Source organism: Channa argus, chromosome 6, assembly GCF_033026475.1.
Source record: "Channa argus isolate prfri chromosome 6, Channa argus male v1.0, whole genome shotgun sequence".
Classification (NCBI taxonomy): Eukaryota; Metazoa; Chordata; class Actinopteri; order Anabantiformes; family Channidae; genus Channa; species Channa argus.
In genome coordinates, this window is record NC_090202.1 from 27215380 (window position 1) to 27229830 (window position 14451).

Genomic DNA, 14451 nt, shown 5'->3' on the forward strand with positions numbered 1-14451 from the left:
CACTTTGGCCTGGAGAAGATCATGGTTTTATCTTAAAGTAATCAACCTCTCCAACCACTTTACTTGCTTGTTTCATGTCTTAATCAAAGACTTCAAGCATCTTCAAACTCCTTTATGCCACTCTTCACTGGCTCCATGTTGGCTTTTGGATTGATTTTAAGATGTTGTTTATTGATTACAAAAAGCTAATCATGGTGTGAGTTCAGCCTCCAAATCAGACACATTTTTTTTTTTACCTTTTAGGTCCAGTATTAGGCTTCTGTTTGTGCCAGCATCCAGGTTTAAACCTAAAGGTTTCCTTTGCTCTGAGTCAGCATCATACAATATTTCTTGTGATTCAGATTACAGATTATCATAAACGTTCGTTCTTTCAAATAATTCAAACGGCAACAGAAAAATCTTATTGATGGATGAACCAGGAAGATGCTAATTACATTTAATCTCTAAATATATTCATGATGTTGGTCATAAACATGATCCTGTCCCTTTAAAAACTTATTTGCAGCTGGAGCTGTAGAAAAATGACTTAGAGGACTGAGTTTCTTATGAGCCTCTTTATTGGCTGCATTCATACAACCAGTGTGAAACCACAGTAAGTCTACATCCTTCACTCCATACTAACAACATCACTGCTGTATGTTTTGTGCGATGACAGCGTTCAGTCTCTTTGCACAGTGATTATGTTGATGGATTTTGTCATTAAATCATATTTTGTAAAACCCTAATGAGATTTGTAATCCAATAAGCACTGGCCTTATTTAACTGGCTCCACATCAATAATTTATCACAGCATCTGAACATCAAACAGCTCTTTGAGCTGCTGTTGGTAATTCTAACCTCCACTCCTCCCATCCTCCCTCCCTGCTTCTTTCAGCCTTGTCATGACCAGTTATTTGTTTTTCCAAAGATGAATAATAACATCAGCAATATTTTCCAAGGCTGCGTTCAAGCTGTAGCCTTCCTGGATCGTTTTCTTGGGCCTGCTGTTTGCCTCTTGCTCCCAGCTTAAAGTGTTTGTCCGTTTTCCTGCTCATTAGAAATCCATAAGGAAGTGATGGGGTTTGCAAGGTTTACAGCACCGAGAGGCTTCTAATGGAATTCGCTTCACCTCCACCAATCTCCTATCATCCAGACAGTAGGACTACGATAGGGACAAAGATGAGTCTACTGCTTGGTTAGTGGTCATGTTTCTGGAGCAGCAGTGGTAATGGATGCAAAATGGACATTTCCGGACCAAAGAATCTGAAATTGGTCAAACAAAAGTTGGTTTCAATCCGGATCATAATCCATGCTTGTTTGAAAACAGCTGGTTGGAACAATTACAGGAAGCTGATGCAGGTTATTGTGCAGCAAAGAGTTTTCAATATGAACATATTTATATTCCCTGAAATGGGACACCATTACCATTTATTGGTTTACAGAATTAATTAGTAAAGATTAATCAAACCACTCAGTTTCCTAATTGTCATTCGTTCCTCAAAAGACTGACACAACACAGAACCATCTCTTATTTAAACGTGAAACCAAAAGAATTTTAGGAATTATCAGTAGACAATTGGTCAAATGTATAATTAGCTACGAGAATTTAGGTGAATTAAAGCTTTTTGTTCAAGGATAAGATGCCGCATAACAAAGGGGGCGGGGGGGCTTCATCCTTAGTCAGTTGTAAATCAGTTTTGTGGCAGTTGTGATTTTCCTTCCCAGTATGTGGGGATGACAGCCCCCTGATGTAGTGATTAGCATGTACTGTATCTGCATTCATTGTAATTTAGTAGAACGGCAACATTGATCCTATCATTGATTGTAATCTTAGATCCGAAAACCTCAGATTAAATTCTCAGATTACAAGGGAGGTGATATGAGAAGACAGCAGAGCAAAGCCACAGCTATGGCAGCAGCATGTGGACGATGGCAGTGGGACATGGGGATGTCCTGCAAAGTTCTTCTGGGTTTGCAAAACTGCAATATGAAATCAAACTGAACTGAAAGAACTGCAGTCTGACAAAACCATGGTTCCGACATTCATGTTTGAAAATGCCCTATATGGAGTAGTCCTCATGTACAAGTTCCAAATGTGTGGTTCAGTGTATTTTTGGAATTAATGAAATGAAAGACGCGAGTTCAGTTCCTAAGTCCTGCATCTGTATTGGATCAGGCAAAAAAAACCCCACTGACGTTAAGGTTAGAGATAAAACCTGTTTAAAAGCAATAACCACCTGAAATGTCAGACTTTCCTGTATTACACCAGCCCTCAATCTTCGCCTGACTGTAACCAGCTTCTGTAACCACCTAAACCCAAAGGCTTTAATAACACTGTAGTCAAGCGAAGTGGACATTGCATGATCACGTATGATACCAAATATTTTGTTGCAAGATTGTGTATGTTGGCCCAGAAAAATACGTCTGGTATCATTTCACTATCAACGTATTTGCAACTCACCAGTTACGTTACATGTAAACATTTTGTCTTTCTGTTCGCAGGAAACGTGATGAAAACGTAATTTCTCTTACACTTTATTTGTAGAGCATGTACCTTTTGGGGGACAGGGCAGGTTGAAGCTATTTGCACCAAAACACAATGAGGCTGCTTCCACAAGCCAGAGAGGGTTCAAAGAGCTGCATGCAGCCCAGGAGCTGTGGGGTTTCCGACCCAGGGTCTACAGTCTTTATTACAGTGTTCAAATGGGCCTAAACTCTGTTTCATAAATCATCACTTCCATTATCATCCAGTCCACAATCTCATTATGCAACAATGAAATTCTCTATAACAGCAGTGAAAATGAGACACTTAGCATCACGCAGCTGCTCAGTCGAAACTCTCTCATTTCTGAACTGCAGATGTGCAGCTCTATTTGATATAAATTAACTTACGGCACATTAACAAAAACCATATTGCATATAGTCTTTGTTAGTCCAGGTGTTGTGACAGAAATGTGCACCTTTCCTGTAATCAGTGATTCTTGTCTTTGTAAACAGATGTGGAATAAAGTAGCTAATGTACAGAGAGAAGGCCATTAGTGCTAATCAGCCCCTTCAGGCCTCATGTCAGGTGCTGAATCAACCTGTCAGGCCGTATTTAACCATAATGACCACTGTGCTGCACATTTCCCACTACAGATTATTGAAGACATAGCATTTAGATATGTGCCTGACTTCACTATCAGTCTATCAGGAGCTGTGGAACAACTTTTTAAAATCTCTTTACTTGCTAGATGGACTCAAAGAAGCAGTGTTTAGGTCCTGTGACACTGAATGTGGCTTCTTTGGTTAAAGTGTGGAGATTTTCCCGTCTTGTTTTAAAAGTCGGATGCAGTGTTTTAACTTCTGCATCATGTAAAGCTGAGCAGGTCAATAGGACTTAGATGTCAATGCTTGTTATTTCATCCGTTATGTCACACAACCTGTGATAGTAAATACTGCCACTAATTAGTCCATATATTTACCAATGAGGCCTAAGTTTTTACTTCTAATTTGTCATCTAAAGCATAAAAGCTTTACTTTTGTATTTCCAATTTTGTAGTTTAGGATTTTTGTAACGACAGCATTTTAGTCCTCAAAGTAACTGATAAGTTAACTTTTCTCAAATGACATAATCCACCCGCTTACCGGCAGGTTTTAGATTTAAAGCTGTGGATTCTGCTGCAGCTCTACTCTACTAGAGCTGTGTTGTGTTGAGCATGTTTATTCACATGCTGTGTTCGGACTGGCTCGTTCTCTCACCTGTCCATTACATATTTTTACATATTGTTCTTTTTTCTGTAAATTATATAACACATGAGTAAACCAATGCTGCAGATATCAGCTTTTCCCTCAGATTGCTGTTTAACTTTCCTCAAGTTTTACCATCATTTTTTACTTTTACTGCTCGCTACAGGTTTTCACAAGTAGCGTGACTGCACCATAGGAAGACATCACTTTTCAGTCTGTATGGAAAAGAGGAATAACTATTCAATTCATGTGTTCATGGTTTTGTTCCTAAAAAAGACAAAGTAATCTTCCTCTAAGTTAATTTACAATTACACTGCTGTAATTGTTGTATAGCATTAACACGTCTCCCCTCCTCTTCTTAGAAGAAACAAGTCCATACATCTTCCCATCATCTACAAACCTAAAACATTTTAATAATGAAAGTATTTTAGTTCACATCATGATATGGAAAAGGTGCTTTTGCAAAGGTCCTGCTCTAAATGTAACTAGAAGATTTCTAACATCAGTAATAATTTAAATTCCTCCTCGGTGCGCTTAAACAATGTAATACTGAGATTTGTTTAATATATTTAAGGTTTTTACCTGCAAACGATGAGCAACATTTCCCATGAGCACTAACCATTCATGGCCCAAATGTTGCAGCTTGACAGAGACAGAGAACTGCTGTATAATATGGACCGTGCCACACTTCCACGTTTACATTATTTCACTGTAAATCTAAATTTGATAGTTGATAGTAGCCCGTGCTGCAGAGCTTCACAATTTGTCAGCTGTCACTTAACTAGCACTTTTCTACCTTGTTGGTTTCCAGACCTTTGCACGTGTCTTCACATTAACCCGTTCTTGCTCACGCACTCACACACTGAGGATGACAGCTGCCATGCAGAATAAAGTTATTTCACAATGGACTCAAGCTTGAGTGTCCTTTGGGAAAGTGGGGACTCAACTATTCCAGATTAAAGACTATTCAAAAGAGGTTGAAAGAGGTTCTATGACGCTGAATTCTAGTGAGAACATGAGAAGAAAATTCAGAAACGTGGGTTTGTGCTACAGTGCTGGGCCTCAGGGATTCAGACAACCGTGTAGGTAGAGTAGAGGACATGCTAAAGTAGGTTGTGAAAGTTATTGAAAAGCCCCCTTTCCCGTCTCAACTCGACACTGCCCTGTCAGATTGCATGAGGGGTTTTCTTTTCTTTGGGATTTGGGGGCCCTTGTAGAAAAAGGACATTACATGACGCGATGAAACGGCCGACTTACTGAAACATTTCCCTTGCTTTCATCCAGGGCAGTGTTTTAGAACAGTTTTCTTCCTGCATCACACAAAAAAGTAGAAGTCAGAAATAGGACTCGCTGAGGGACTTCATGAGGCTCGTTGATCCAGAACAAGTAGGACCAGAGAGTCTGGAGACAAGGGACAGATATGAGAAATTAACTGTAGCACAGTTTTGTTTTTCATCCCTTTTATTGTCTTTGCTTTGTGGGAGTAAAACATACAAAAGGCACAAAGTTATGAACCACAGGGACTATGCACGAAGTCAAACAAGTCTGTGGAGACACACCGAGAGCTGAGATGAATAATTCAGCAGCTTCCTGAAAGCAGACACACATTTCGAATATTTTCATACAACATAAATACATACTGTGGTCGTATGAAGTAGAAGTATGCACAACACAAAGTATTCAAAAATAAATAACAGTAATATAAAAAAATAAACATCATTAGACTTTCTAATTAACCGTCGTTTGCTACTTTAAACTTTTGGATGATAACATGATTCATTGTGTCACTCAGTGATTCTATAAGATCTTCCTGCACAAAATCATAGCTATAAAAAACAACCTGTTTATGATTAAGAAAATAATTTGTATATTTCTAACTGTTGAATCTCCTGCCTGAAAACATACAGCACACGTTCCAACGTCAAAAAAGCCGTCAATCATCCACGTGGCCTGAACGGATTGTCGAGCGTTAACAAAGACAAATGCTGTCAGCTTCGACAAAACTCTGAAATAATGAGCTTTTACAGCTGGACCTCAGTAATATCAGCATTCAGTGAACAAAGGTCTTTCCTGCTCTGGCTCAGTGCTTTATTCACTCGCACCTGAATCCAACGTGCTGTTCATGGAGTGAAGTGCAGCAGTGCTGCACATCACGTGTGCCTGTTTATCCTGCAGGACGTCAGAGTTTGCTTCAGTGCGTCTACATTGTGTTGACATATAAAACACAGTCACGGTGTCTGAGCCCAGATCCCTAGAGACAGAAGAGCTGCAACAGAAAGGGGTCAACTAAAGCAGGTCATGTGACTCATACCTTTGAATAAATATTGAGGATGATCCAGATGCATTGCTATTGAGAAAAGCAGGATTCAGCAGCAAGTGAATACTTTGTGTTGTAAATTCATTATTGAGAAAAGAACTCAGCTCCTTCCTGTTTTCATAGGTGTTAGCTAGTTAACATAATAGTCAAAAATATAATAACTGGCACAACATCAGTTGCTTTTAACTTATCTTAGACAAATGTGGTGAAAACACTGCAACTCAATAGTTCAGAACTATCTCCACGGTCCCCCAAGGATGAGGCGAAAATAAAATAATGACTTGAACGTATCAATGGAGATTTGGTTACTATTGAAACCTATCTCATGCCAAAGCCCAGAACAAAATGATTAACAATACACATAAATTTTTCCAGTATCCCAAAGATTCTTAGCTACGTATATACAGTCTATAACAACAACTTACAAAAGATCCAAATATGAATTTTGAAGGTTCATTACCTGCCTCCAAAAGCTGCAACCACAGGTCCTGCACTGTTACAGGAAACACAGTTCAACAAGGATTTGTTGTTAATGTTATTGAATGAATGAATGAATGAAATACAAATATCTCACATTCTTATAAGAAAATATTAAATGACCAAAATAAATAAAGTATAATTTTGATTTTCAGTTATTGACAGCATATATTAATGTTAGGGATTAATTACAAACAGGGATTCAGAACCAAAAGCACAAAATGATCCTAACCTTAACCAAAGGGCTTTTGTTGCCTTATCTCACTGTACACCGTCTGCTTCTGGCTCGTTTTCCCCTCCGTTAGTTTGCTCTGCACTTCGTCTTCTTCTTTAATCCAGATGAGGAGATTCATGACTGTCAGGTTATTCGTTTCATGCAGCACAGTCCTACACTTCACTTCCAAACAAATATTTGACTTATGGTCATATTTTTGTCCATGTGTTTGTGTCGAATGTGTCCCCCGCTCTGCTTGTCTTCCAACTATCCCTGCTCTACTGCTGAACACCTGGATCAGGTGTTTTCAGACACTCAGAAACCAGAAGATACCAAATCACTTTGTACTCCCCCACTACACCCTCATCTGAGATGGTATCCTAGGCAACACTGTTAGTGTGTGTGCGTTATGAAGCTGGGTGTCAATGAGGTCAAGGACTATAACAGAAATAAGAAGTGTGTAAGAGTGAACAGCTTGAACCCAGTCAGTCTGGTTCTGGATTCAGACTCATGATTTACTGTGGGCAAGTTTCACCTGCAACAAGGTTTGGAGAAAAGTTCTGATCCATCTGGACCTGGTCTGAACAACTGAACTGTCAGAAAAAAAGAACAATTGCGGAAAATTCATTTGTTCTTCCATCACTTCCCTTATTTCCCAAGACACCTCCCATGTCATTTTCCTGTCAGAACCCCCCCTTTATTTCCCCTTGTCCTCCAGGCTTCCTACCTTTGTACATCATTTACAGTAGTCAGAACACACACGACAATATTTAAGGCATCATAAACTAGCTTTTCTACATTTGAAGCCATTTCTAAAAGGTCTTAAAGTCATGACAAACACATCTCATCACATTTGATGATGCATTTTTGCCCACAAGTACAACTGTAAACATGTTAGTTTAGTGCATTAGCACGTTTGAAAAGGTCTAATTAGCACTTTTTCATCATGTTTCCTTTACTTTCCACTCCTTCCTTCCTCTCTCTACGTTTCACGGCTGCAGGCAGCTCTTTTTTTTTAGTGTTGAATGTTTGTGTGTCACAGCAAGTGGCACCATAGGAAAAAAGACCAGCGCTCGTCATCACAGAGGCTTTTGATGCTTCAGCACCACTCGTCTCTGATGGGTTCCCCTCATTGTTCAGGTAAATGGGGAGAGGATGGTGGAAGGCATGAGATCGGTGGAGACAGAGCAAGGATGAAAAATGGAGGCGAGGAAGAATGAGAGAGCGAATGAAGAGAAGGAGAGGAGTGAGCGGAAAAGGACAAGGCTCTAAATTCAAAGAACAAAATGGGAGTTTGGAGGAAATCTATTTTAGCTTGAAATCAGAACAGCTGGGATTATTATTGGATGACTTCTTCATTAAAACACGACTTTGCTTTTAGCAGGACTGTAGCTTTATTCCCCAGTTTGTGCCACTCACATTACGGACATTTAAGTCACACTGCCTGCTCTTGGGATTCCCCCCAAAAAACGTGGGAAAGTTTGGTGCATGCTTTGACTAGGAAAACGTAGCGCCATCAAATATAAAATACATATATGAAAATATAATATGAAGTTGAAAATTATACAAAATAGGTCGGTAGTCCAAAAGGAAATGACATAAAGGAGTAAATTAATTTATGTTAAGATAAATGTGGGATTAAAAATGACATTTTTAATGGGGCTTTTGTTGTCGTTATGATTCAATGTGTCGGTTTTTGTGTAGCTTAGCCATTTTAGGCTAATTTAAGGAACTGACATTATAATTCTAGACTTTCTAAAAATGAATATCCTCTGGCAAATCTATATTCATTCAACACAGCCAAACTGGCTTGAAAAAAAAAACTGAATGGCACAAAATGCCCCTAGGATTAAGGGTTAATTCAAGGTAATTGTGTGGTTAAAATAATTTTACAGGCCAGTTAACAGACAAATGCTGACATTTATTCACAAACCGTATTTATGAATAAAACCAAAGGTTAGGCCATAGGGGGAGAAGTGGGATCGGCTTTTTCTGCAGCATGACAATTAGTTTTCCACAAAAACAAAGATGGTGACAGGAAATGACATCTTGCTTGTGGAGTGCTGCATTTTAGCATCTTTTCAGAGAAAAAAAAGTAACATGACAATAAGGCTGCAGAAATGATAAACTCTAGATCTTATTTCCCCTCTTATGAAAGATTCCCGAAGGCCAACCAAAACAAGATGCTCTGGTCTATAGAAGGAATCACCTATTTGTGTTTCAGGTTGGATGCAGAGCAGCTGCTGACTGAAATCTGAAAAACCTTCAAATTTAAATTTTTTTAAATGATCAAAATAGTGCAGGTATAATGAAGTTCTCACCCAGTTATTCAGTGATTTTTGCTATTCCTAAACTGCTGTCTTATGGTGTCATGATGTCTCTGTTAGGGGGAAGCTGGAGGTACAGATGGTCTGACAGCACCAACATGCCAGGAGCTCACTGAGAGAACTAGAACAAAGCTGAATGAGCTGTAAACAATCAGCAGCACAGTTCATTTTTCAGGCTGCTGCTTTCTTAAGCAGGAGAGATGGTTGACTGAGCAGTGGCTGAGAATTTGCTGTGTTTTTCTGCCTGAGCATGTTGACAGTGCCAGTTCAGGTCAGAAAGACGCATGTTGTTACAGAAAACCTGCTGAGTCCATGACAATACACTCAGCTGCCTAAAGGTCAGCAGTTGCACTATGTAGCTGTGGAGTCTTCCTCCTGACATTTTGAACAAAGGGGACGGAGGGTGAAATGAGCAAAGTGAAGACAAGATAAAAGAGTGATGAGGGATCGCACAGTTAAGTGCCAGGCTTGACAGGACATATATTTTGCAGCACTATTTCCTCGCTTCTCAATGCGAGACTATGTGTGGCTGAGTCTTTGTTGAGCAGAGGGACTGTGAGGCTTCCCCTGACCTGCTCTCAGATGTTCTGTTGTCAGCTGAGTCACATCTTTGCTGCTGAGCACAAGCAGCCAGAGGGAATTTATTTCATCCCGAGCCAATTGATTCCACCTCCTACACACGCCAACACAGAACAATGTGTCACATAGAGTCCGTGTGTGGCTGAGCTGTTCTGCAGTGCCACAGTACATCAAGAAATAGATGCTGGTAATATTCTGTGCTACTAAGTTTGGCCTCGCTGTGTTGTTACAGAGAGATGTTGTGACGATAAATTCATGATTACACATTCAAGAGCTTTATTTTGAAATGCAGTGAGCGGTCTTATTCCTTCCTTTAAGCTCGGGTCCCCTACCACAGCCCTGGGACCTTGAGGGTCCTGTGCATCTTAGCTGTTGCTAGGACTGCATGGTTTTGGACAGAGATCTCAGAAGTTCTGCTGGAGTAATATTCCAGGTTTGTGGGTCCCAGCCCCCAGTGTTCCTATTGCCACAGGTACCACTTGTGCCTTCACCATTCACACGCTTAACTCACGTTTCAGCTCCCGGTATTTCTCCAGCTTCTCGTGTTCATTCTTCCTGATCACTTGGGATTCCTACATCCTGCTAGCCTCTTGGTTGTGGTGTTCCTCGTATACCCTGCCTGGAGTCCTGCCTGGTATGGCAGACCCCAGCCTGCTCCTGTGCTGCTAGGATGAATGCCTCTGTGCTGTCTTTCAATCTAGCTTTGTTTAATATCAGCCACTTCTTCTATCTGACGGTGGTACATACCGTGCAGGGGTTTGTCCTTCCATGAGGATTCCTGCTTTTCTGTCTCTTGCTCCTCTGGTTTTTGATGCCTGAGGTATTCACTGAGCACATCATCACATGGGGCTTTCTTACTGATGTATTCATGGATCTTGGCTGTTTCATCCTGGATAGCTGTTCCGATGCTCACTAATCCTCAGCCCCCTTCCTTCCACTTAGTGTACAGTCTCAGGATGATGGATTTGAGGTGAAACCCTCCATGCATTGTAGGGAGCTTCCTTGTCTTGATGTCAGTGGTGTCTTTCTCCTCTTTTGGGCAGCTTATTATGCCAGCGTGGTACCTGATAACAGGGAGGCCTACGTGTTAATCGCCTGGACTTCGTTCTTCCCATTCAGCTGACTTCTAAGGACTTGCCTTACTCTTTGTAGGTACTTGGTAGTAAATATATAAATATATGAAACATATCATCCTGATAATTATCACAATGATGAGCAAAAAAACAACCAATAAGCCGAAAAGAAAATTCTCATGTGACTTGTAGTGGTGCAGTTTGGTTGACTTGGATTTTGCTCTGTGTGAAAGGAAACAGAACTAAGCAGAAACACACAATAGCCTCACAGGTGGAGGGTCCCCATTTCAAATCCACCCGCTGGCTGAGGTCTTTCTATGTGGAATTATCATGTTCTCCCTGTGCTTGTGTGGATTTCCTCAGGCTTCCTCCCACAGCTGGTTTAGCCTTCAGCACCCTGTGACACTGAACAGGTTAAGGTAATGGATGCATGTGCTATTGTGATGCTGAAATAATTAGAATCTAATATAAATTACTTGCTTGTGAAGTACAATGAAAGTTTGTTTTAATAATCATGTTGTAAAATGGAACTGGTACCTCAGGTATTTTTTTTATATTTGCCTCTGAAAGGTAGTGAAGTCTGTGGAGTAGCAGAAAATAGACTAACTTAAAAATTATAATGAAATATAGTATTTTCTGACGTCACCCAGTCTTTTAATGTTTGCACAAAGGACGAGTTCACTCATAGTGAACTTGCTTGTTCTGCTTCTACCTTAGGTAGTAAACCTAAGTTGATTCCATTAAACTTCCCGTTGACTTTCCCACATGAAAATATCTCTCGACCTCTAGTTGAAAAACTCCTCCAGATGACATCACTTGGGAGAACCTTCAGTTCAGATTATGTCATTTAGTTGCTCACACTACAGGGTTTGTAATTGTAACCCTCTTGTTGAAGTCGGTCTTTAAAGGTGGGTTCTGGAATTCTGTAAGGTCTTTTTCTGAATTGACAATATATAAATAAAATTAATTTGAAACTTTCCACCATTGAATTAAAGAAAAAAAACTCAGTTCTCAGTATTCGACATCTGCTTGTTCACATTATTCACTAACGGTTGATTTCATTTGGCTTTTTCTGTGGTGATCAACAGAAAGACTTTCAATTCAGAATGAAATCAGTTTTCTAGAAAAGAATTAATTGCAGGTGAATCCAGTTGGTTTTACAAAGGTAAACAGAGATCACCTGAGTGCAGTGACTGCAGTATAAATACACCAGTGTCTGAGAGGTCCACTTACTGCAGAATCAGCATCCTGGTCAAGATCTACACCATGAAGACCAAATGACACTTTAGTCAAATCCATGGAAATGTATGGAGCACAAGCCACAGGATGAAAGGACTGCGGCACAGGTCCAACCTGCCTACAGCAGGTCGTCCAAAGAGGAGACCAGTGACGGAGTCCACAAGGCCACCTACTGTCTGACTGAAGGAGCTACAGACTTCTGTGGCTGAGATGGGACATAACATGGTTTTGTGGGTGTCGCTTTTGCACTTTTACACACACACACACATACACACCAACAGAAAACACTGAAATGATTCAATTCCATCGTGTTGTGTCTTTTTGCAGCACGTTTCTTAATGCTGTCAAACGGGTTGTGTTCTGTCAGTGCCTGGAGCTCTCAGGGCCTCTCTACATGCATGTTTCAGTATTAGTAACATGTATCATTTGTGATACATTAGAATGTCGTGTTGTGTTACAGGGATGGCTGGTCCTGCCTTTGTTGGGGGTTCAGTGCCTTTCCCACGGACACATCGACATGTGGTTGGGAAGGGCAGGGAGTGAACCTCTGACCTTACTGTCAGTAGGTGGCTGCTCTACCAACTGAGCCACTGCCACCCCGTTAAGACAATAGCTCTAGCTAAAGGCAGTCGTCCAGAGCGTCAGTGGTTTGATCCCTGGTCCCGGTTATAAGTGTCTCTGGGCAAGACACTGAACCCCGAACAGCCCATCCTCATCCCCAGCTCTGCAGTGCAATTGACTCACATCTTTTTAAACGTCCGCCATGATAAAACACCAGCAATGTTGGTGTTGCTTCAGATACAGAAGTGGTTTTGAGACATTTAACACCCTGGTGGTTTTAGGGCAAAAATAAAAAAATAAAAATAAATACAAAACAACAAAATATTCTTATTAACAAACAGTAAAGTGACCAGACTGAGACCACATCCAGTAGAGGATCACTGTGTTCAGACGAGTCCAAAGGAAGCACATCAGGGGGGAAAAACAGTTTGATTCATCTGGACTGAACAAAGTAGTCATGAGAACACCCTTAATGTTAGCGTCAGAGCTCTCTCTTAATTTTTTATTTTTATCTTAATAATTTAGACTCAGGAATCAGTTTCCCAGCACACAGTCACAAAAGGAAAAACACAAGTGGGACTAAAAATATGACGAAGCAGCACTTACTACACTGCACCACAGCATTTGGTGATGTTGTTTACACCTGTGCTCTGAGGAAGATGTATTCTGCTTTATGTGGATTTGCTTCTGAGAGTCAGTGATTTTAAGAAAGGATTAAACCACTGCGGAAAGTGACCATTGACTATTTGAGCACCGAAAAAACAAATGATTAAAGTAAAGCAATAAATTGTCCTAAAATGTTAGTCATTAACAAATAATGAAGGCAACGAAGCTCGCTTACCCCGATACACGGACACTGCAGGGAACGTGGATCTTCTTCGTTTTCTTGAGTTGAAATTCACTTTCACTAACTTTGAGCTCAAATCCTTAAACTCAGAATTGCAATTTTCCCATTGAGAAAACACTTGAAATGATCCACCCTCATCCCTGACCTGAAAATGAATCTACTGAAACCACACAAATAAATATATTCTTCCGTGAAATAAACCTAATTAAGCCTTTCTCCTTATGCAAACAGAAAAACAAGAACGCATTTTCATACACACCTTCCTGCCTACACACACACACACACACTCGTCCTTCCAGCCTCTAAAACAAAACAACCCATTTACCGGCGGCACATCTCCCTCTTTGGAGCGCCTCGGTAGTGGGAGGCGTCGGCAGGCAGTAAGCCTGGCTGTGAGGAAGGTGTCGTCAGCGGGGACGGGAGGATTTGCCTTTTCAATGCAGGAACAGAAATGATAAAACTTAAAATAAAAGCCATCTCCTCTCCACCACCTTTGAAAACTTAATCTCATTTCCACACTTGACTGTGTGCGTGACGACCTAGTCTGCACCATTTCCTGTTGTTCTGCCTCCTCAGGACTCAACCTGTGAGGAGTTATGGAGACACCACATGGGGGGGTGGGGGGTAATTAGAATTACGTGTGCATTTGCATTATGCAACTTATAAAGAAACAAAACCAGATTTTTGTCATTTTGTCTCTGACTCTGCAGATTTAATTGTGTCATTTAATAGTGACGATAACTAATAAAATGCACATTAAGCTACAGAATATTTAAAGCTAATTTCTTTCCGACAATGATAAAGACTAAATGCTTCCTTAGGAAAATACTAAATAAAGTTTACTGATGATAAAAATGTAGAGGAAATAAAGGACAGTCGTGTACTTTTTTGGATTTTCGTGTTTCTGCAGTTTTGTCACAGCAAATGGAAACAGTAACCGAGACTTTCTGCTACAGCTTAACTATTTCCACCAGACCTTCAATGTAGCTACTTTTCCAGAGGAAATACTCCCACAGCACTTTCCTAACCAAGAAGAATCTTCTCACAACAAACAGAAGAAAAAACAGTGGAGTTCGAGTCAGAGTTAAACACTGTCCGCTTCCCTCTGC